This window comes from Medicago truncatula, chromosome 3, assembly GCF_003473485.1.
Source record: "Medicago truncatula cultivar Jemalong A17 chromosome 3, MtrunA17r5.0-ANR, whole genome shotgun sequence".
Taxonomy (NCBI): domain Eukaryota; kingdom Viridiplantae; phylum Streptophyta; class Magnoliopsida; order Fabales; family Fabaceae; genus Medicago; species Medicago truncatula.
Genome location: NC_053044.1, coordinates 10,758,669 through 10,783,104, shown reverse-complemented (window position 1 = coordinate 10,783,104; position 24,436 = coordinate 10,758,669). Strand labels below are relative to the sequence as shown.

Here is a 24,436-nt window from a genome sequence, read left to right as displayed (position 1 = left end):
TTTTTTTTTTAAATTTGAAAACATAGACATGTTTAAATTTGGGCTAAAAAAAATATGGCGTAAATATATATTTACTACATTATTTATAAAGAAATAAATTTAGTTTGTATCTTAATATTAATCCCATCCACAAAACTTTTTAATATTAATTAGGGTTAAATATATTTTTAGTGCTTATAAATATAACTAAATTTGTTTTTAGTTCTTATAAATAATGACATTTTTGTCCCTTCAAAATATTTTAGTCTCCGTTAAATTAAAATTAAAACTGATATATTATAAATGAATATTGTTATAAATTGGAATATAAAAATTCAGGATGTACAACTAATAGTAAATAAAACAAAATTGATCTAAGATGGAGCAATTTGACAACTGCCCCATGCTAAAACTCGCCTAGAAATAAAACCTCACTTTCCTCCTCTTGACTCTATGGCCATTGACAATATGAAGACCGTAAACTTCTATATTCCAAAGAAGATATCAGTCCTCATGCACATATTTTGTCATACACTTACGACACCTAGTTAATCATGTATAAAAATGTGGTTAATTCAATTGAATAGATAATTAATTCAAGTCACGTTGAAAATTATGGTTGATTCATGTAGTTGATACAAAAATTATGGTTGATTCACATATAAAAATGTAGTTGAAAAGCATAGACTTTGATGTCTTTGGCACTCAAAATGATTGATCCATATTTTGAAAAGTTCTGTATGGATCCAATAATGCTGATCACAACTACTCAATTTCAAAAATAGACTTGTCAATATTGGATTCAATGGTACTTAGGACTCAAAAACTTCACTTTCTCATATTAGGTATGTTTAATCCATTTTAAACATATTTAAACTTTTTTCTTAAAACTGAAAAAACACTAAACAACTTTTCATTTTGCCTTTTGGCTTTTATTTTTTAAAACCTTTTCAAAAACGATTAAAAAACATCGAACAAATCACTCGATTTTTTTACCTTGAACTACATGATTTTGATCCTTCACGGATACGGGGGCAAAAGACTTCGTCTTTCCAAATCAAAAAATATAACAAAATATTTTCGTTTTTTGTTATCTCATTAATCTTTTTCGCAAGCAAATAATAATCAATTTTAGTCAAAAATAAAAAAATGCAAGATATTCCAATAGAATACTATAGACGTTTAGCGTGCTAATACATTTACTTTACGTAACCAACCCCAAACCTTAAATTTGAGTGGCTGGAAGTGCATATAGTATGTGAATTAATGAATAACAGTACTGTTTTTCAATGGTTAGGTAAGAAACAAAATTTGAAAGCTGGAGAGCAAAGCTTAGCAGTGGACAGTGGTTAATATTTACTTTAGGAAAGTGATTCAAATATGCAATTTCTCGTTAAAGTCCTCTCATATACTAAAAATAAATGTAGCATATGTCATTTTTCTTATCACCTGTGTTAAAATTAAAAATAAATATATCTGAGAGTATGTTGATAACCTTTCTTATCTATATAATGTTGATAACCCTTTCTAAATGTGATAACTGATGAGTATATCATTACTGAAAATTATAGCATTTACTAAACGAAGGTTTGAGAACGTAAATGATATTTCAAAACATATATTAGAGATATAGATTAGTGGCATATTAGTTGTAGTAGAGAGTAATATAAATAACTTGTAATCATCCTATTAGAGGGTTACTTTCACTCATTTGTAATATTTCATTTCCATCAATACAAAGAGTTTGTTAGTTTTCTCTCCTTCTTTTCATGGATGTCATGTTTCCTAACAACACACACTTTCTAAGAAAAGATGATATTATTGCGGATTCCACTTGTGTACCATTAAAGTACCAATGGTATATACCATTGGTCAATTAGAGTGTGCCACCTACCAAAACAAAGTCATAACACATCCTCAGTCAAATATAGTTTCAGAGAAAACTAATGTTGTGAATTATTATTATTTGAGGCCACTTCAATCAATTATTTCCTATAATATCTTCTTAATATTTTTTTATGATATTTTTTAAAGATATTTGAAAGTTAATATTTACCACAAGTCGCAAATAAGTGATGATTTGTTAAGTAAAGCAGGGAAAGGGAAAAAAAACACTGTAAATGAAATTGTATGTAAGGAGGAAAGAAAGTTCAAAGCAATGAAGATCCAAGGACATAGTAGTAATTGCAATTAATGAAGACTCAAGAAGACTTAGCTTGTGCATATAGCTAAGAGTCAAGAAGACTCACATGTTAATCTATATCTATCTATCTATCTATATCTAATCTATCTATCTATCTATCTATCTCTATCTCTATCTCTATCTCTATCTCTATATACATGTATTCTAAACTACACTTTGCTTACATGTCACCACACCAATGCCCCCTTTTCTAACTAATTTTCTAAGCATTCACCAAGTGGCTTTCTCTTTTTCTTCATTTTTTACATCTTTATTATGTAACTTCCTATTAATTCATTTGCGTGACTCCTTCCACTACTCATCTTTTATTTATAACCTACAAATTGAATAAATTATTATGTAACTACCAATTAATTTGTGTAACTCATTCCTACAAATTAAACAAATTTAGTGCATAATTTTTCACATTCCCTTTCACCCTTTATAAACACCACTTACCCCACATTCATTTTCTACTCTTTTATGCACATCTCCACCTAGAGAAGTTTTTTCATTGCTCAATTATTTGTCCATTGGTTCACCTCTTTAGGTTCATCAAATACTACTTTTCGTTTACCTATGTTTGTTCCCGTTCAATCATATTATTTCTGATTCATCTTCCTTTATTTAGAGTTTATTTGAAGTATTCAGCCTATTTGTAATTTGTTTTTACGTGGTTTATATCCTTTTGTTTTCTTAGTAGTCAATCATTTGTATCTGGTATGAGGCACCTTTAATCATGTCATTCAATAAATATTGTTCCTATTAGTGTTTGGTGACCATGATATTTAGAGTAAACATAAAAAATTGTTAAATGAATTTCTACCCGTTTGTGTTGTGTGTTTATTGCCTTCTCAACATTTAGCACATTTTGTTAACTATATTTGAAGCGCTGATGTTAAGGAAAATTTCATAGCAATGATGATAGACAGCATATACCTAAGTGTGGTTCTTAATTCAGGAAATTCTTATTAATATATCTTCAACTTATATAGCTTTGGGTAGTATTGTTTAATTTGATAACATAATTTTTCTTATGCAAATCGGAATGTAACAAACTCAGTTTTTTTTTTTAACTAAATGTTTTTCTCCAAAAAAAAAAAAGGTTCGACTCCATGTTTTTATAGTTGATGTTGTTATCTTTATTAGGTTCTGTTGATCCAAGTGTAATCGTCTTGGTTTTTATGTTGTCTTCTGAAAGGTTGGGCCTGATGTTTTGTACGCCAAGTAAATCTCAGAGTGTTTCCTCAATGGTACTATTTCTGCTATCATATACAGTTGAACACCTCTCTTAACTACTTAACTACTACTCTAATTCATTTTTGTGTAGTGTTATATCCAGCGAAGGATATGCATAGCGACTGTCCCGAATTAACACATTGTGTTTTAATTAACAGTCAAACATTCAACTTCCTTTTTTAGTGGAAAATATGAGAGGAAAGTGAGGAAATTAAACAGCAAATGCACCTTCGCTATATTTCACGAAAATTCCATTCACTATATCCAGCATTACGCTTCATTTTTTAATGTCGGCCCATTCACGTTGAACCTTCCATTAGCTTGAATTCAATACAACATAAGGTCATTTTTGTTATAACTAATCGGTTACAATTTATTGGATTGGTTGATACATATTCACAACCATATGTTAGGCTATTAAAAGGACTGATTCACCACCATAGCTTACCCTATAGTGTTAGCATACATGCATGGAAAAAAAAAATCACATTTTGTCTTCATTTTCAATTAGTAGAAAATAAAGTTGATATTGCAAAAATAAAGCGATATTTAGCAAAGTTTTAGTCTCAAATAAAAAATCATAAACTGAGTCAATCACCTCTTTAAAACTCTTATTAAAGTATATACACTATCCAAATCATAAATATTTTATTTTAATTTTACTATTGTGCTAAATATTTTTGTTATATATAAATTTTTGTTTGAGTTATCATCACTTTCTCCAACCCCTCTTCAATTTTATAATAAGGTATTTGTTTATCTTTCTTACTTTTCACACATATCTTAGACTATTTATTGTTTTTTGTACGAGAAGATATATTCAAATTATTCTATTATACAAATTTTTCAGATCCATAGCACTACTCTTCAAATTCTTATAGGGTTAAATATGTTTTTGGTCCTTATAAATGTAGCAATTTTTTGTTTTAGTCTGTCTAAAAGTTTTATTTGACTTTTAGTCCCTCAAAAGTTTTTCATCTTCACTTTTGGTCTCACCTTTTAAGCAAACTTATAGGTAAAATTCATATTTTTGAATAAAAGTTTATAATATTATAAGAATGTCTTCCTAAAAAAAATTAGAATTTTTGAACAACACATGAATTAAATATGAATTTTTATATTTTTTTTTGCGTTAAAAATTCTTAATTAATTCATGTTTTGTGAAAAAATTCTTTTTTTAATTGAGTTTTTTTACAATATTCTACACATTAATGCACAATTTAATTAAAAAATACAAAATTTACGCATGAGTTGACATAAAAATAAGGGCTAAAAGTGGTGATTAAAAATTTTATAAGTCGAAGGAAAAATTTAGAAGAACTAAAACAAAAAGTTAGTATATTTTATAGAGATAAAAAACATACTTAATCCCCGTGAGGTTAGCTCAGTTGGTAGGGATATTGCATATTATATGCAGGAGCCGGGGTTCGAACCCCGGACACTCCACTTCTCCACAATTAAATTGTGTGAGCTCTAGCCACTATGCTACTTGACCAACAAAAAAAAAAACATACTTAACTCATCCTTATATATTCTAAATAAACCCGTGCAACGCACGGGTTATAAACCTAGTCTATACATGTATTCTAAACTACATTTTTCCTATGTGTCACCTTACCAATGCCCCCTTTCTAATTATCTCTTTGTATGCATTCTCTCTCATTCTAAACTACACTTTACTTATGTGTCACCTAACCAATGCCCCTTTTCTAATTTTTAAACTTCCCTTGCCTTTTTAAATTTTCCCAACATTGCCGGTTACGATTGTGCAAAATATTTAGGCCAGAATATATGTTTAGGTCTATATTAGATTAGATACTAAATTTCCATAAAAGTAAATTTTCACGGTCATATGGGAGACCCCTAAATTTTAGTCTAAAGTTGGTCTATATTTTTTATTTTTATATTTGCCAACTGAAATTGGTCAATGTTAAAACCCCTAAAATTTTATCATCGATATTTTTGTATATTTATATTTATTTTTTATGGATAAATGAAATTGTTTTATATTAAGATGCCAAAAATTTTATCATCGAGATTTTTTTATATTTATATGTTATATATTTATTTTGTATACAATGAATCTATTATGGCAATCTATGTGTAACCCCATTTACCAAAAATCATTTGCTTATTTTTTTTATTAATGATGATTGCCAACACTTGAATGATTATGTTGTAGTGATGATCAGTTACACCTCTTACTTATTACTTTTATTACACACGGCTGGCAATTATATGTGTAACTTCTTTTTACCAAAATTGTGTGCCAGTCAATTATTTCTTATTGTAACTCCTTATAGAGGTTAATTAGTCATCATGCAATGTTTTCCAATTCTTTATTCTTAAGTTACAGATTTAGTATACCGGTTCATACAAAAATAATGGTCACAATGAAGAAGGTTCACAATATTTTTATTTATGACTAAAAATAAAAATAAATAATAATCAGTATAGACCATTTCAATGATTATATAAAATAGCATCCGTAACAACATAAAGCCTAGGGATACAATTACAATTTGGGTGTGTCTCTTTACATTCTTTCTCATAAAGCCTAAAAAATATGTTGCGGTTTAGACCATTTCAATAACATATTTTCCTAACAAATATATAATCAGCACTGGTGTCATTCATTTTCTACTCATTCTGTCGCATATATCTTCATTGATTCGCTCATAATCTCTAGGCTTCCCTCCCATGTCTGCCATTGATATCACCAAAACCATGTAAACCACTTTCTTGTAGTTTTCCTCTGCCATGTAAGCTAACTGTTCTGGTCTAATCTAATTTCATGTTCTTTACTTTTGAAGGGTCGGAAAAGTCAACGACAGTGGTGTGCATACCTTTCTCAACGAACTCTCCAATGCTGCCCCTGATGCCAGGATCAAAGTTAGGATAGCACGCATGTGGAACACACTGAATATAACAAAGAAAAAAGAAATGATTAGTACAGATATGGTGCTAATTGATGAGAAGGTGTTTGTCATGGCTCTTATTATATTGTTGTTCCTTCACAAATAATCTTAGACTAATTCCTATTTAGAAATGTTTTCTAGGAAAATTGCATCCATGCTACAATACCAATGAGGTTCTCACCTTCATTGAGGAGAGTCTTGCAAGAAGGCAAGGTATATGTCATTTCGCGCTTTGAGGTCTCAAAAAACAAGGAGAAATATGTTGTGGCCGGAAAAAATTCCTCGATGCTTCATTTCTATGGTGGCACAGTTGTGACTGAGGAGGGCTCGGAAGACAACACAATCCCTCGCCATATCTTTGAATTTTTTAATTTCAATGATCTGCCCAAATGTTGTGGGAAAGAGGTGTTAGCAGGTTGGTTTATCAAAATATATTAAATGTCATGCACATCTATTATATTGTGTAAAACATGTAACATTTATATGCGAAACAGATGTGATTAGATTTATAATTGATGTAGGTCCAATTGAGGAGAAAACAACTGTCAACGGGAGAGTTGACATGCTGACACTTCATTTGGGAGATGGAAGGTACAACATAATTTTTTCCCATAATTTAATTCTCATTTTGTTATTAAGTTTACCGGAAAAATTAGTTAACAAACTTTATAATCCTTTGAAAATTTTGGCAGTGGGAATATCTTGAAGGTATCACTATGGGATGACTATGATTCGCTTCAATGTTTAATCAAAAACTAAAAGATCAAATGCATGCTGCTCCTAAGCCAAATGTGGCAATTTTTACCTCGACTTTGGTGAAACAGTACCAAGGTAACAAATCATACCATATCATTTAATATCCAACTGACCCTCTCTTCAACCGTTGAATATGTGATGTATTGTTGTAGGTGAGTTTTATGTTTCGTCTTCAAGATCCACAACAATTTATATCAACATAGACAGACACCCCTGAAGTTGCTGATCTTATTTGTTCATCCAAGTGTGTCGCTTTACTGATGTTTAAATGCTTAAGTTTATATTATGTTGCATGTTTTCTAATTATGTGTTGTTGTTGCATCGTTGTATGGGAAAAACCAGTGTTGTGAAAGAAATTGAAGATTTGGCTTTTACTACTGTTGATTTGAAGACTATATCTGAGCTTTTATCAATGGCAGTTTCGGAAGTAAATCAGGTCAACACTTGGTTAAATATTCTCTAAACCTTAATTTTTGTTTTATCGCAATGTGTGTCATACTTTCAACTTTACTTGCAAGGTGCTGCTGTCTATAACTGTGTTGCAACAGTTGATGACATTCTACTAAAAAATGGATTGTTTTATGTTTCTTGCTCTCATTGTAGAAAAATTGTGTCTGCCACTGAGACAGACTTCAATTGTGGGCATTGTAAGAAAAAAGTCGACTATCCAAAGACTATGTGAGGTCATTTGAAGTGATTATTTTTTTCCCCAAAATTCAATACATGTGGCTTGAAGTAATGATTAAATAATCTCTATAGGTACCGTTTGGAGCTCCAGGTCAACCACTCTACGAACTCAACAATATTTGTATTGTTTGATGAAGTTGCAGAACAATTGACACGACTGAAGTTGGATGACCTCACCTCAAATTTAGAAAATGTGTGTATTAAATTCTATCTTAAATTTAATATGTTGTTTATCTGCGTTTTTTTATTTATTTCAAACATTGAATAAAAGTTAATTGTTTTCTCAAGTTACATTCCATTCCTTTTTGTTTGGATAGCAAAATGGACGTGACAACATTGACACTGAATGTTCTTCCTCAATTGGATCTCTAACCATTAAAACACCATATTTGCAGAAGAAGAATAGAAGGATAATGTAAGATGTATCATTGTCTAATGCATTTAACCATGTAAGTATGTAAGCTAAATCAACACTTGCGGATTTCTTCAGATTGCACTCTGACAACGAATCAGGTCATAAGGACCAAACAGACCAAACTGAAGATGTGGAAGATTTAGAAGATTGAAGAAAATATAGAGCAAGATTTATGTGTCACCTCACCAAAGCCTCCACTTTTCAATTAATCTGACATACTTATGCCATATGATATGACTCTTTTTTCCTTTATTTTTGACTTCTTTGTTATGTAACTTTCAATTAATTTGTGACTCCTTCCACTACTCATTTTTTATTTATAATCTATTTTGAAAAAATTATTATGTAACTTCCAATTAATTTGTGTAGCTCTTTCCACTACTCATTGTTTTATATTGATAACCTACGAATTGAATGAATTTAGTCCATAATTTTTCACATTCCCTTTCACCATTTGTAACCACCACTTACCCCACATTTCCCCTTTTTAACAAATTTTCTTAAGCATCCATCGTTCATTCATAAGCTTCTTACTGCCTATTGATTTGAGTAACTCTTTTTACCGTATTCATATTTATTTTTAAGGCTTTTTCTACTACTCATGATGATTATCATTAGACTATGAAATCACTATATTTTTAACTCTTTTACTTGCACACTTTCAACCTTATTGCCATTCTTTTTATTGTTATGTTGTTATGGCCAATTTAAATTCTATGACTCTAACAATTCAAACTCAATCCATATGAAGGAAATAAAAAGGAAATTAAAGTAGAATACGTTTAGATTTGTACCAAAAGAATCATATGGTTAGATAATGTAATTTTCTCTACTTATCCTCTTTCATTTGCAATGCTCGGTTTATTCTCTTATATGGATATGATGTTATTTCTTAATTCTTTCAAGTGTTTGTTTCTAATATTTTTCTCTATGACTCTAAGAATTCCAACTCAATGCACATGAAGGCCAAATTTGTACCAAAATAATCTCATGGTCAGGTGATGTAATTTTCTACTTCTTCTGTATTGAATTGAGTGATGGCAACTTATAATACTCTTTAACATATATATCATTGCATATGGATTTGTCATGTAATTGAGTGATGACAACTTATATTAGTCCAACACAAACCGTTACATGTGAATTTCTTTATTTATATATTTTGTGTCTTCTACAAGAGGAATCACATGTTGTATTTTTTTTTTTTTAAATTGGCAAAGATGTACTAAAAGAACTCAAATCCAAGCACAAGATGTACCTGAATAATAGTGATGATAACTTATATTAATCTAACATAAATTTATTCATGTGGATTTTTTTCTCTATATATTGCGACTTCTACAAGAGGAATCATATGTTGTTTTTTTAATCAACAAATATATTTTAAAAGAACTCAAATCCAAACACAAGATGTGCCCGAATAAGAGATAAAGAGATACAAAAATGATACTTTAGCAGGAAAAATAATTGAGCTTTAACAGCGATCAAAACAAAAAACCATATAGCCAAAATAAGAAAGCGACTAAGCAACAAATATGGGAGTTGGTATGGCGACAATAAAACAACCCAACGGGATAAAATGGTATGTTATTTTGAAGTTTTTTCTTGAGTCTTTCTTTTTATTGCTTATCAAATGACTGAGAAATATATTGATGTTTTTTAACATTCCTCATTTTAATTATATCGGTAATTGAACAATTATAGTTTTTATTTTTGAAATTTTAAGATGTGAATCACACATATTCTATGATAAAATAAAAAAAAAGATGTCGAACCACATTTGATTATAAGTTAATTTTTTTAATCACAAAGTCAGACATAGGCATAGTTCAAATGATCTGAGAGAAAGAAAAAGAAAAATTGACAAAGTTGCCTCATGGTGGAGTGGGTGTGCGAGAATACATCAGTCATGCTATTATTGGTCATTGAACAATAGATTCATTATATGCAACTTCTTGCAAGTTTTTTTTTTTTCATCTATTGATGTTATGCTGTAACGAATCTCTGAAACTGTTTACATTGATTTTTGATAAACAATCGCTGGTTTCAATGATGTTTACTTGCAAGATCAACCAGTAAATCTTAGGAGCATATTGTGCTTTTTATGGTATGAAATGAATGTAATACTTGTTCGTAAAGTATTTTGATAAAGTAAAAGACAAGAACAAAGTGTAAATAACTGAATCCAATCCGTGTTGAATTCAATCGAAAATCTATAAAGAATAGCAGTAGAAGAAAATACTTCGAAAAAGGTTAAGTAAATTGCAAAGGTGTTTAAAGAACTGTATTGAATTTGTAAAGACTTAATGAAAATTGGTGCACATATTCATACTTTGCAACTTGTGACTCGTTTGTCGCTTCCATACGGACAGTATTGAGTGTAAGTTTTTAGTATGATTGAATTGTGACCCGTTTTTCCTAAGAAAAACTACTATTTACACAAATAGTCCTATAACTACTTAATCATATCTGTTCGATTTCAAAATCGAAACTAGCCGTTGCTAACTGCTTGATCTCATCCACAATCTGAAGGCGCTTCGATAACTGCCTTTATCCATCGAATTAGAACCGGTTTCTTCGACTCCTGCCGAGGATATATTTTCGATAAATTCCTTCACAAAGCTAAATCCATTTCTTCAGGTCAAAACCTTTGACTGCATTAAATGATAGCATTTTCACAAATATCGGCTAACAAATTGCCCCCCAGAAACGTTATGTTTAAACTCTTTTTCGATCAAGAGAAACTTGACGTTTCTGAAAATTTTCGATAAAGTATGACTCTTCCGCGTGACGTCACTCTTTTGAAAAAAATGGCACTTTAAAGGTTTTATCTTTTAAACTGTCTCCATCATAGCTTAGTGGGCCATGTTTGTTATTGGGAACTATCAAAAAACAACTGTTCCATGCGATGGTTGACATTTGTCAAACATCAAAGGCTATATATAACCCTAAGTCATACTTTTACTCTCACTTTGCCTCCTTTTAGTATTTTTACTCTTTTCACCGTATCCTCCTTCTTCCTTACGATTCAACACTGTTCATCGCTCTTTTAACCAAAAATTTATAACTTCATGACGTGCGCTGAAGGTTCTTCTTCTCAATCAACAAAACAGCATGAACCAAATGTCAATCTTCTCGGAAATCCTCAATTTATGGAAGAACCGGATGTTAAAGAAGCTGAAGACAAAATATGGAAATCCCAGGTAATCATCTCATGCCCAAATTCATCGCATGCATACCTAAGGCCTTTGCCGGATGACTCCGACGATCAGAAAAAACTTAACACTGTTTTTCCTTGTAGCGAGGAACAACTGCCTCTCATTTTCTCAAAAGGTCCATATGACCTAAGCTTTTTGAAATCCAAGTTTAGAACCGAACCCAAGATAGAAAACAATGAGAAATATCTTGATTGGCTGGATAAAGTGGAAAAAATCAAAAGTTCCTTCTGGAAAGAAATGGGAATTTTTGATCTCATTCAGCTATCCCGTCAGGGACCTAAATATCATAATGAGATGATCATTGTTGCCCTTCATTTCTGGAAATAGGTTTACACCTACCTTACTAGACGTTGCCGGTCTAGTTGGTTTGAAACCTATAGGCCAAACTTTCGATCCTGACACCCATTCATCGGAGATATCTTTCGATTTTTCGAGACCTGCTTATGGCAATTTCATCATTGACCATTATAACACTTCTAGTACTACAGCGTCTGATCAAGAGCATATCGCTTTTCTGACTTATTGGTTGTCTATATATATTTTCTGCTCAAGATCGATTCAGATCCCTAAGAAGTTTACAACCTTAGCAATCCAATTGCATGAAGGGAGAGATATTTGCTTGAGTAAGCTCATCTTAGGATCTTTATATGAGAGTTTGAACCACGCAGTATCCAGCATAAAAGATTTCCAACCTGGTAGCAGCCTTATTATTCCTGGCCCCATCTGGTTGTTTCAATTGTGGCTTTTAGCCAATTTCAGAACAAAATTAGCAGTACACCTGTCCCCCTGCTCTTTCGAAAGCCTATGATAATAGGTCAGTCGAAGGTTTAGGTTTGGCCATGCTCCAGTACGACAATAGGAGTTCTCCAGATTTGTTTGCAGTGGCTTACAATGCCTTTCTAGGTTGCACATCTTTCACACCTTCGATGGCTCCCTTTACCACTAGATCTCATGGGCCTACATGGTTTACGGCAAAGTTCCCAACTGATTCTACTGAAGATGAGGTAGATATTAATGCCATCTGGGAAGCTTACCTCACTCCCACCTTTCTGTCCAGTAGGGTGACTGCTGGAAGCCCGTATGGAGTGTACGGCTATCAACTTAACCATGTGGCCAGACAATTTGGCTTAGTTCAAATTAAGCCAAATTCATTGTACAAGTGTTTAGATGATTTGAGGCAACCTCTTATAGAGCATGTCTGGAGGTCTACCTTGCGTCGGGCTCAGCGGCAAAAGCTTATTTTCGAACTAAAGCCATATACATCATCTTTTGCATGCATAGAAACATTCTATCGATGGTGGCAGTGCTATTTCAAGCGCCAAACCGATCGTATAGATCCTGTTACTTTGCTTCCTGAATTGATCCTTGCTTTTCATACTGTGCAGAGGAAATCGAAGAAAAACAAAGGTACGCATATTCGAGAAATTCAAGCTTTTCAAAACTTCTTTCAAATTGTATATGATCCTCTCCATCTAAAAAGGACAGTTTATTATGCGGCTAAAACGTTAAGGGATAAGATCCATGACAAAATTCCCTCAATGTCTTTTCCTCCTTTTACCCCCAGTAAATACCTTTTTGCACTTCACTTTAAAACGAAGTTTCCCGTTTTGCCAACTAGTCCATTGGCATTGGCCTTTAGGCCACCCTATCCCAAATGGTTATTTTGTGATAGTCTAATGGGAATGAAAAAAAAAAATTATAAAGAGGGAAAAAGACAGAGTAACCGCGACCAAGCACAACTTGTACACTTTTAGATGGCATCTGCACTTAAATCATCCTCATATTCGAATTTTATCCGAAATAGGGTTAGGTACGGAACCTTTCGATTTTCTTTTGTAGAAACCATCCAAATTTCGAATCTATTATATTAAATAAAAGAGGATACTTATTTGTTTTGTGTTTTATGGCTCGTACCTCTACCTTTGGCTTCAGGGGAAGTAGAATACCCGGAAGAAGATACCTCTCAAAAGACATCCAAATCAAAATCTGACAAAACTTCTCAGAAAAATAAATCTTCAAAAACGGACAAAAAGAAGAAATCTGAAAAACCTTCCAAAGGAGAGCAATCCCGCACCACCGAGGATGAGATAAGTTATTTCTTGAGTCGTCTCGACCATACTTTTCGTAGGGGATCTTTGAGTTTAAACTTCCTTGTAGGTTGAAATTTCTCCCAATGCTGCTGAAAGACCTGCTGTATCTGAACCTCTCAAACTGAAAGAGGGTCGTAGGAAGAGAAAACATGATTCTCCGGCCATCGAGATAGATGCAGTGGAAGAATCCTTAGGCCATCCTAGCCCAAAAAGGATGAAAACTCGCAAAGATTCGAATCCCAACAGTGCTCATTCTTGCATTGGTGACAACGCTTTAAAGGTGTTTTTCATAAACCCTTTGTTTTCTTATTTTAGCTATGAGTATCGAAATGCGTTTCTCACAACAGTGTTTCTCTTGCAGACTATCCAAATCGATATACCCCAACACGCTCAAGTTGGTCAAGCAGAGGCTTCGCCTATTGCTGAAGAGGATGAAGGTGTTGAGACCAGTATTCCTACACCTGATGTGGAGATCACTTCTTCTAATCAGATTGCGGTAGAATCAAGTGGTCGTCAAGGTGAAGCACCTGAAGGGGGTAGCGACGTGGAAGCGGAGCTCGATGCGGATCAATTTATCGTAACTCCTAGAGAAGGTCACATCGCTGAAAATCTTTCAATCACTTGCGCCCCAGATTCGATAGGTAACGCTGAACCACTTCAAATTGATCCAACCTTGGATCCAATAACCTTAGGTCAACTTGAGGAAGCCAATCCTTTGGATGCTTTTGACCTTTTAGCCAAAGACATTCTCCTATCTAGGAGCACCGGAAAATCCTCTAATGTGTCTACTGGGGATCCTTCTCAAGCTTCGACCGAAAATCTCTTCGCAGAGTTTTGAAGCAAAGTTTTAAGGGCTGATCTATTTGAGGTCATAGAGCAAGACGAGAATGTTATTCTCGAAATAAGGGAACTATCACACAAACTCATAGACCTCCCTTTAGGCTTGAAATTCTAAAAAAAATTCAAAGCTCTAGAGCCTCTTTTGGATAACATCAAGCAAGGGTGTCTTCGAAGAAAAGATGGTAAGGTTAAACTTGAAGAACAAACCCTTCGATATGATCAGCTTTTGGATGAAATTGCTGAATTCAAAACCAAGCTCGAGGCTTTTCGACAAGAAACCCCTCTAATCCAATCTCAAGTGGCAGACATTGATTCATCAATTACCCAGTATAAGGCCAAAATTGAGCAGTTAGAGGATCAGAAGGCCCAACTTTTGGCTAAAGAAGGTTTAATGAAGTCAGAGGCTCAAATTGCCATCAAGAAGATCAAGGAATCGAAATCTTCCCAGCAAGAAATAGTACTCCTCACTGATCATGGCAAAGCCCAAGATGTACAACTTGATGATTTAAAACAGCAACTGTATCAACTCACCTCTGGTTTTAAGATGTAAACCATTTTGTATCGAACTCATTATGGGAGTCTGATGAGTCATTTACATGTTATTGTAATATGCTTTTTAGTTTAGATTTTATATAATTTTATATTAGTATTATTTCCTTTTTAGGATAGTTTACTTTAAAATGCAATTTATTATATTTCAGGAAAGAATATTTGATGGAGAGAGTCTTGGAGCAAAAGAAAGGGATTTGGAGCAGATTGGACACAAAAACATGAAGATTGGGAAGCAAAATATATCTCCCACAAGTCAGAAGCTTGGCACGGCCCGTGCTAGCCTTGGCACGGCCGTGCCACCCTCCAGATGCCTTTTGCTGCTTTTGCTTTGACTCCAAGCTATTCTATTTTGGCGCACAATCTACCGAGGAATATTCTAGGAATATACTTGCTTAGATTTTAAGTCAATTGTGTACTATAAATAGAGTAGCTAGCCATCACTAATATTCATCTTTACTTGGAATACAATAAGTGACATTTGCTTTTCTAAATAAAGTTCTTTTCCTTTATTTCTTTGTCTTTTACTTTCATGCTTTCTCTCTTCTCCCCCATGTCTACGATGAACATGAGTGAGTAGACTTCTTCTTGTCTTGGGATTGTTGGATAAGTCTAAATGACATAATCCTAATCAAACCAAGCCCTAAGCCTTAATCTTATGTAACCCTAATTTCTTATCTGAATTCACCGTCTTAACATGGATTAACCATTATCAAACTGTGGAAACGAAAGTGGAGGGTTTGATAATTGTTCGTCCATTATTCCAAATATCAATTCATAAAACGAAAGTGGAGCTTTGATATTCGAACAAGTGAATTCAGACAAGGATTGCAAAGTCAGCGAAATAGGCTTTGCAATCTTTGAGACATATAGTTTCGATCTTCACGGGAACTAATAACAATCAAGTCAGCGAAATAGGCTTGGTTGTTAGAGGAAGCAAAATCCAATAGTAATCAAGTCAGCGAAATAGGCTTGGTTGCTAGAGGAACTTAAGAGAAACTGTCTTGAGAAATTAGGTCTAACATAACATTATAAGCTTATGGTTTCGGTTTGAGAATGACTTGTTATTTAGATGAAACCAACGATCCCAAGGCTCTTTTATTATATTGTTTTTAACCGTTTAAAAACCCCCAACTTACAACCTCTTCTCTCTTCTAATCATCTCTAAAGGTTAACTAAATTAAACTACTCCCTGTCGGAACGATACTCTTTATTACTACTTCGGTAAGACCGTGCACTTGCGGTTTTATCTCATCAAGTTTTTGGCGCCGCTGCATGGGAGTAAACTAATTTAATTAACTCTTTCTTAGTGATTAGAACTCTCTTCTCTTTTCTCTTCCTCTTCTCTTCTATTTTTCTTTCTTTTTGTTTTTACCACTAACTTCTTGGGTTCTCGGTTTCTTATGCGAAGAAGTAAAAGTCTCGGAGAATTTATTCCTGAGATCGAAAGGTTTTTGCATAAGAAAAAGAAAGAGGCACAAAATAATACCGCTATGGCTGAACGTACTCTCAAAGAGTATGCTACTCCTTCAACGGAAGAGCCACAAGCTATTATCGTGTACCCAACGGTTGCGGGTAATAACTTCAAAATCAAGCCTGCACTACTCAATTTAGTGCAGCAAAACCAGTTTTCTGGATCACCCACTGAGGATCCAAATCTCCATATTTCTTCCTTCCTTAGACTCAGTGGCACCATAAAAGAGAACCAAGAAGCCGTAAGACTTCATCTCTTTCCCTTTTCCTTAAGGGGTAGAGCTAGCGCTTGGTTCCATTCCCTAGAAGTCAGTTCCATTACTTCATGGGACGATATGAGGCGAGCATTCCTCGCCCGATTCTTTCCCCCATCCAAAACAGCTAAGCTTAGAGACCAAATTACGCGTTTCAATCAAAAAGATGGGGAATCTCTCTATGAGGCGTGGGAGCGTTTCAAGGAAATGCTTAGACTTTGTCCCCACCACGGCCTAGAGAAGTGGCTTATAGTCCACACGTTTTATAATGGCTTGTCTTATACCACTAAGATGTCTGTTGATGCAGCTGCAGGTGGAGCTCTAATGATCAAAAACTACACGGAGGCTTATGCTTTGATTGAGGACATGGCTCAGAATCACTATCAATGGACCAACGAAAGAGCCGTCACCACTCCTACTCCCTCTAAGAAAGAGGCAGATATATACGAAGTCTCTGAATATAACCACCTTGCTGCTAAAGTTGAGGCATTAACACAAAAAATAGAAAAACTTAATGTTAATACTGCCTCACCTTCTCCTGCATCCCCTACTTGTGAAGTCTGTGGTATAACTGGTCATACAGGTGTTGATTGTCAGTTAGGTAGTGCTGCCAATATTGAGCAACTAAATTACGCTCAATACAACCAAGGAATGAGGCCAAATCAAAATTTTTACAAAAATCCTCAAGGTTCCTATGGGCAAACAGCACCACCTGGCTATACAAACAACCAGAGAGTGGCTCAGAAATCTAGTTTGGAAATAATGTTAGAAAATTGCATGATGAATCAAAATAAACAACTTCAAGAGTTAAAAAACCAAACAAGATCTCTGAACGACTCTCTCTCCAAGCTCAATACCAAGGTTGATTCCATCGCCACACACACCAAAATGCTTGAAACCCAAATCTCCCAAGTAGCCCAACAAGTGGCCACCTCTTCTCAAACACCAGGAGTCTTTCCTGGACAAACTGAAACAAACCCCAAGGCCCATGTCAATGCCATTTCTCTTGGGGGCAATAAGTTAGAAGAGACCATTACCAAAGCCAAAAGTGTCAAGGGAGAGAGTGTTAAGCTTCTAGGTGAGAAGGATGTAAGGCTCACTAAGCTCAACTTGGAGGCCGAGTTTGCTAAATTCTTAAACATACTTAAAAAGATTTGCATTAAGATCCCCTTTGTTGAAGCTCTATCTCGTATGCCTCTATACGCCAAATTTTTAAAAGAAATTTTTTCAAAGAAAAAGGCTATAGATCACAAGGAGACAATAGCTTTAACTAGGGAAAGTAGTGCAATCATCAAGACGCAACCCCAAAAGCTTAGAGATCCAGGTAGTTTTTCCATCCCTTGTGTGATAGGAAAAGAAACCGTTGACAAAGCCTTGTGTGACTTAGGAGCTAGTGTAAGTTTGTTGCCTTTATCCCTCTTCAAAAGGATGGGAATAGGAGAGCTTAAACCGACCGAGATGATCTTAAAACTAGCAGACCGTTCTACTATCCCCCTAGCTGGCTACATAGAGGACATACCCGTTAAAATAGAAGGGATATATATCCCGACGGATTTTGTTGTGGTCGACATAGAAGAGGACCTTGATGTCCCAATAATCTTAGGACGACCCTTCCTAGCTACTGCAGGTGCTATAATAGATGTTCAGAGTGGAAGGATAGTTTTTCAAGCAAGTGATGCAATGATTGGGTTCGAGCTGGAAAATGTTATGAAAGGTCCCGCTCTTTATTCTTGTAACATAATTGTAAGTACACAATGTGAAAGAACGCTTTCTAGCGTCAACTACACAATATGACCTCTTTGATCCTTTCTAAGGACACTTTCCTAACGTCAAGCTAATGACAATAAACGAGCGCTTCGTGGGAGGCAACCCACGCATTTAACTGCTTTTGTTTTTGTTTTTGTTTCTTTTAAACTATTTTGTAGGTTATTGTCCGAGAAAAATTCAAGAAAACAGAAAATTTTGAAGCCTAGCATTCCAGAACCTTGGCACGGCCCGTGCTGACACTGGCACGGCCGTGCCAGACCCTCATAGACCAAACAAATGGCCAAGGTCCAGAATATTGGCACGGCCCGTGCCAAGCTTGGCACGGCCGTGCCCGACACCAGGTGCCTATAACCCTACCTTTTGAACTTCTTCTTCCTTCACTCTCCAACACAAACTTCTCTCTACTTCCCACCTTCTCTCTCAAAACCTCCATAACCATACAACTACAAACCTTCACAACTACCCTCAAATCACACCCATTCACAAAATTTCTCCACCCAATCAAACCCTAACACCATTCCAATCATAACCCACCATTCCAAAACAACTTTCATCCACCAAAACCACCATCACCCAAATTCGTCACCCTCCATAACCTAACCCAAAAACCATAAATTTTTCACCAACCTCCCTAACCCAACCCCAAAAACTCACCTAAACCTTCACCACAACACTAATCCAACCTCTTTCCACCAAAACAACCCTTAACCAAACCACCACCCCAAAGGCAAGGTCTAGGCAATGACTTCAAAAAGAAGTGGAAAGGAAGTTGCAAGCTCATCCGGAGGACCTCCCCCAAAGAAGAAAGCACAAGCAAAAAATCATGGCATCATCTTCCGGGACAACAAGCAAAGGGATAGGTACAAACTTCTAATCTCTAAACCTCTACAACCTTGCAGGTACCTTGATAACCATGATATGAATAAGCTAGGTATTAAGGATAATGTGTTAAAATTGCTAGAAAGGCTAGGATGGGTTGATATGTTGAAACCTATGCGAGGGTATGAAAACTTCACCTATGAATTTTTAAGCTCTATTGTTTTTACAAAAGATAGGTTGAACTTTGATAACCCCAACCATAGAGTTTCTTTCCGGCTTTTGAATATTGATTATGAGATGTCTCTTCAGCACTTCTGTGATGAGATGGGCTTCGCAAATGGGGGGTTCATCCACGACTCTTGGGATCAAAATTTAAAACCGGTTAACTATCAACCCGCCGCCTTTTGGGAGCAAATCACCGGTCTTGACCAATTTAACACTCGTGCCAACAAAGCTAGCAACATTCACAACCCCGTACTTAGGTACCTTCAAAGGGTTATAGCTTGTACCATTAGGGGACGGAAAGAATTAGGGAACACTAGGAATGATGAACTCTTCATGATTTGGGCTATGTTGCACAACCAACCCATTAACACTTGTTTTTACTTGCTTGACTACCTTTCCCTTATAGGAAATAGGTCCGATAGTAGGGGAGAAATAGTAGTTGGTGGTATCATAACATACATAGCTGGGCGATTCGGTGTGAGTGAAGACCTAGGGATAAACAAGATAGAGGGTAACAATAGACTAAACATAGAAACTCTCATCTCTATGAATTTCATAAAAACTCGAGTCCCCTATGTCTATACACTCCAACTCAATGTGCCCATCTTGATTTTATTGCCTAACCCATCTCGCACTAACACCGAGGTGGAAGCAAATTTGTTGTATGTTGCTGATGACCCACAGGTGCACATAGAACAACCTAATGAAGAAACAGAGGATGCACACTTGCATCCGGAAGAGGAAGGTGCACAACTGCACCATGAAGAGGCATACCATGACCATAATGAAGATGAAACAAATGCGGATGCAAGATGGGCATGGATGACTACCGAGGTTGAAAGAATAAACACCGAGCAACAAAGGCAAGGTGTTGAACTCATGAGCATAAGGCATGATGTCCAAAAGGGCAACCGCATATCCGAAGAAAATAACCAAATGCTTCGGAACATGATGCACCACTTTCACCTCCAAGGTCCTCCATATGGACCTCAATGATAAAAATGTGAGCTTTCCTCTTCCACTCTTCCCTTCTTAACTTTCTCCTCCTTCTTCTGCTTCTTCTTCTTCTACCTCTACTTCTCTTTTATTTTTCTTTTTATCTTGAATCATTGAGGACAATGCTTCTCCTAAGTGTGGGGGGAGCCTAATAAAGTGTCTTTAGTCGTAGTGTTTCCAAACTCCCTTGAACTTTATTCTTTTGTTCTGTTTTATTGTAAAAGGCATAGTTAAGTAGCTAATTTTTATTGAAGAAAAAAATCAAGACACAAAAATTTTCATTGTCTCCTCTTATTTTGTTGATTCTTGTACATGAAAGCAAACTCTTGTGTTTTAAGTCTTCTTGATATAACCACATCTTGTTTTAAAGTGAATAAAATTCTCCAATGAGAAAAACACAAAGTTGCTTCCCTTGAGTAAATGAATGAATAGGTATTTTAAGGAAACACATTCTAATCTTAGTGGTGCATTAACCTTTAAAAATTCTCAAAGCGCCAGTAGTATAAGTGAGTATAAGGGAGATCATAAAAAGCCAAAAAGCCAAATAATTCCAAGGTCTCATCACTGAATCTAGATTGGGGAAGGAGGTAGGCCCTCCGACTTCCTACGTGAAGGTGATTGTTATCTTGAGAAAAACTTTAAAAAGCATTGTTGAAACTAGATTGGGGAAGGAGGTAGGCCCTCCGACTTCCTACGTGAAGACGATGTTTTAAGGAATATCATTGAATCTAGATTGGGGAAGGGGGTAGGCCCTCCAACCTCCTACGTGAAAATGTTGTTCCTTAAATAAAGAACTTAAAATGTGCATATGGCAAAAGAACAAAGATTCTCAAAAACTCCCATCTCTCTTATATGAATTGTAGAAGGAATTTTTCTTGGTTAGTTTAGTGCTAGGATTAGACCATGTTTCCTCATTATACCTATCTTATACAAGAGCAAGAAAAGGGTTGGACTTCACACACACACTCACTTGAAACTTGATTGTTGGGTAGAATAAAGATTTCAAGAAATACTTGAGTTTGTGATTAGTGTACATTTTGGGATTAAAGCCCTTGAGGAGACATGTGCTTTAATTAACTGTCATTCGATTTAACTATTGATGCTACTATGTTTATGCCTTTTGCTTGAGGACAAGCAAAGATTCAAGTATGGGGGAGTTTGATGAGTCATTTACATGTTATTTTAATATGCTTTTTAGTTTAGATTTTATATAATTTTATATTAGTATTATTTCCTTTTTAGGATAGTTTACTTGAAAATGCAATTTATTATATTTCAGGGAAGAATATTTGATGGAGAGAGTCTTGCAGCAAAAGAAAGGGATTTGGAGCAGATTGGACACAAAAACATGAAGATTGGGAAGCAAAATATATCTCCCACAAGTCAGAAGCTTGGCACGGCCCGTGCTAGCCTTGGCACGGCCGTGCCACCCTCCAGATGCCTTTTGCTGCTTTTGCTTTGACTCCAAGCTATTCTATTTTGGCGCACAATCTACCGAGGAATATTCTAGGAATATACTTGCTTAGATTTTAAGTCAATTGTGTACTATAAATAGAGTAGCTAGCCATCACTAATATTCATCTTTACTTGGAATACAATAAGTGACATTTGCTTTTCTAAATAAAGTTCTTTTCCTTTATTTCTTTGTCTTTTACTTTCATGCTTTCTCTCTTCTCCCCCATGTCTACGATGAACATGAGTGAGTAGACTTCTTCTTGTCTTGGGATTGTTGGATAAGTCTAAATGACATAATCCTAATCAAACCAAGCCCTAAGCCTTAATCTTATGTAACCCTAATTTCTTATCTGAATTCACCGTCTTAACATGGATTAACCATTATCAAACTGTGGAAACGAAAGTGGAGGGTTTGATAATTGTTCGTCCATTATTCCAAATATCAATTCATAAAACGAAAGTGGAGCTTTGATATTCGAACAAGTGAATTCAGACAAGGATTGCAAAGTCAGCGAAATAGGCTTTGCAATCTTTGAGACATATAGTTTCGATCTTCACGGGAACTAATAACAATCAAGTCAGCGAAATAGGCTTGGTTGTTAGAGGAACCAAAATCCAATAGTAATCAAGTCAGCGAAATAGGCTTGGTTGCTAGAGGAACTTAAGAGAAACTGTCTTGAGAAATTAGGTCTAACATAACATTATAAGCTTATGGTTTCAGTTTGAGAATGACTTGTTATTTAGATGAAACCAACGATCCCAAGGCTCTTTTATTATATTGTTTTTAACCGTTTAAAAACCCCCAACTTACAACCACTTCTCTCTTCTAATCATCTCTAAAGGTTAACTAAATTAAACTACTCCCTGTCGGAACGATACTCTTTATTACTACTTCGGTAAGACCGTGCACTTGCGGTTTTTTCTCATCAGAGTCTTAGTTTCTATTTTGTTCCTTCTTATTGTGTATGTATTTATTTTGTAACGGTTTAGCAACCTTTTTAATATTAACACAATGTTTCATTTTGATTATTTATATATAATATATATATATTTTAATTGCTCTCTTAATTGAACAAATCTCAAGACAATTATAATGATGAGAAACTAAAATGTCTTTTCCTAACTTGGTAGGATTAGCTTGTCTTGGAAACCGTAACTCTTCCAAAAAATATAATTATGAGATTCTTTTTAGGGAAGATAAAACATAAAGATTTTTACAACTTCCTCCCCAAGGCTTTTGAATCACGGCATCAACTGACGCCACGTGTCTTCTTATGATCTATGATGATCAAGAAAAGAAACCGTCGCTTATGTTTCAAAGAGAAAAAACCACTTTTCAACTTCCCACTTATTTTATAAATACCATCCTTTTTGTCTTGTGTTTTTCATCTCTCACTTATCTTTCTTTGTGTTCATTAAACACTTTTCCATAAACAAAATTTCTTCATGGAGTTCATAAGTTGCTTGAGTGATGATCTGATCATAGACATTGCTGCAAGGGTCGCCAAGTACAGCATGCTTGATCTTTTTTGTTTTCAAAGACAAAATAAGAGAATTGCTGCTCTCTGTGGAGATCGTAAGGTCTCAAGAGCCTTTGGTGAGGATTGCATCAGGATACTCACCGATCTGAAACCTACCCATCCGAAGTTGGATTTCAAGCTTCGTTTATGGGAACATGGGAATCCCATGTTTTGTATTTTGAGATGTACTCAACACATGCTAGATGTTGAGCCATGCATTCCTACTGTCAAGTATTCGCTCAAGAATGCTATGGATGATGGCTCCGTGAGCGCGCTTTACTTTGATGTAATGTTGAGGGCGCTTGACGGTATCTCTCCTGATATAACTGAACTTTTCAATGACTTTTGGTCTCTTTTGGAGACGAAGAATGTTGCGCGTTATCGCAGGGAGATAACGGGAGGGGACTCCCACTTTCGCTTCGTTTCAGGCTGGTACAAAAGGTTGCTGCCCCCCCCCCCCCCAGTTGATTCGTCGTCGATTCTGCAACAACTGGCACAACTGCCCTGGATATGGGTTAAGGCGCAACTATCGAGGATTTCATCCTGCTGAGGACGAACTATATAATCTTCAGCGTTTCTGCCTTAGGTGTTGTCTCGATAGTGAGCTTCGATGGTTTCTCGACCTTTTTGGCTTTGGCCAACTTATGTAGGTCATTCCATCGAAGAAAAATCATTTTAGAATTTTCTAATTTCCTTTTGTAGCATTTCTTTTGTAATGGTTTACTTTGCGCTCTTTAGAGCCCATTTTGAAGTTTATTTTGTGTAAACCGCCCATTAGTTGGCCTTATGAAATGCCATGTTTGAACTTTTCTTTTCGAATTACTCTTGTATGATCTTAATTTCTTGTAATGTCGGTTTATACTTTTTCAAGTACTTTCCGTTTATTCATAAGATCCTTCGATCTTCATTTAATTCTTCGATCTCATATGCATTGTTCGAAAAGACTCTCAATATCTACCATGGTCCTTCCCAACCGGATGACCATTTTCCCAAAACTCTATCTTTCTTATCCATTGGTAAAATGACTTTCCATACCAAATCTCCTTGGGTGAAA

General features: G+C 35.1%; 1 non-coding gene and 1 pseudogene across 1 annotated transcript; both read right to left on the bottom strand.

Annotated features, from left to right (window-relative positions):
* Positions 1-24,436, bottom strand: part of LOC25488782 (uncharacterized) — a 66,899-nt pseudogene that overhangs the window by 18,239 nt on the left and 24,224 nt on the right.
* Positions 16,730-16,836, bottom strand: LOC112420614 (small nucleolar RNA R71). The gene has a single exon (XR_003010787.1). It is a non-coding gene; the product is annotated as a small nucleolar RNA R71 (small nucleolar RNA).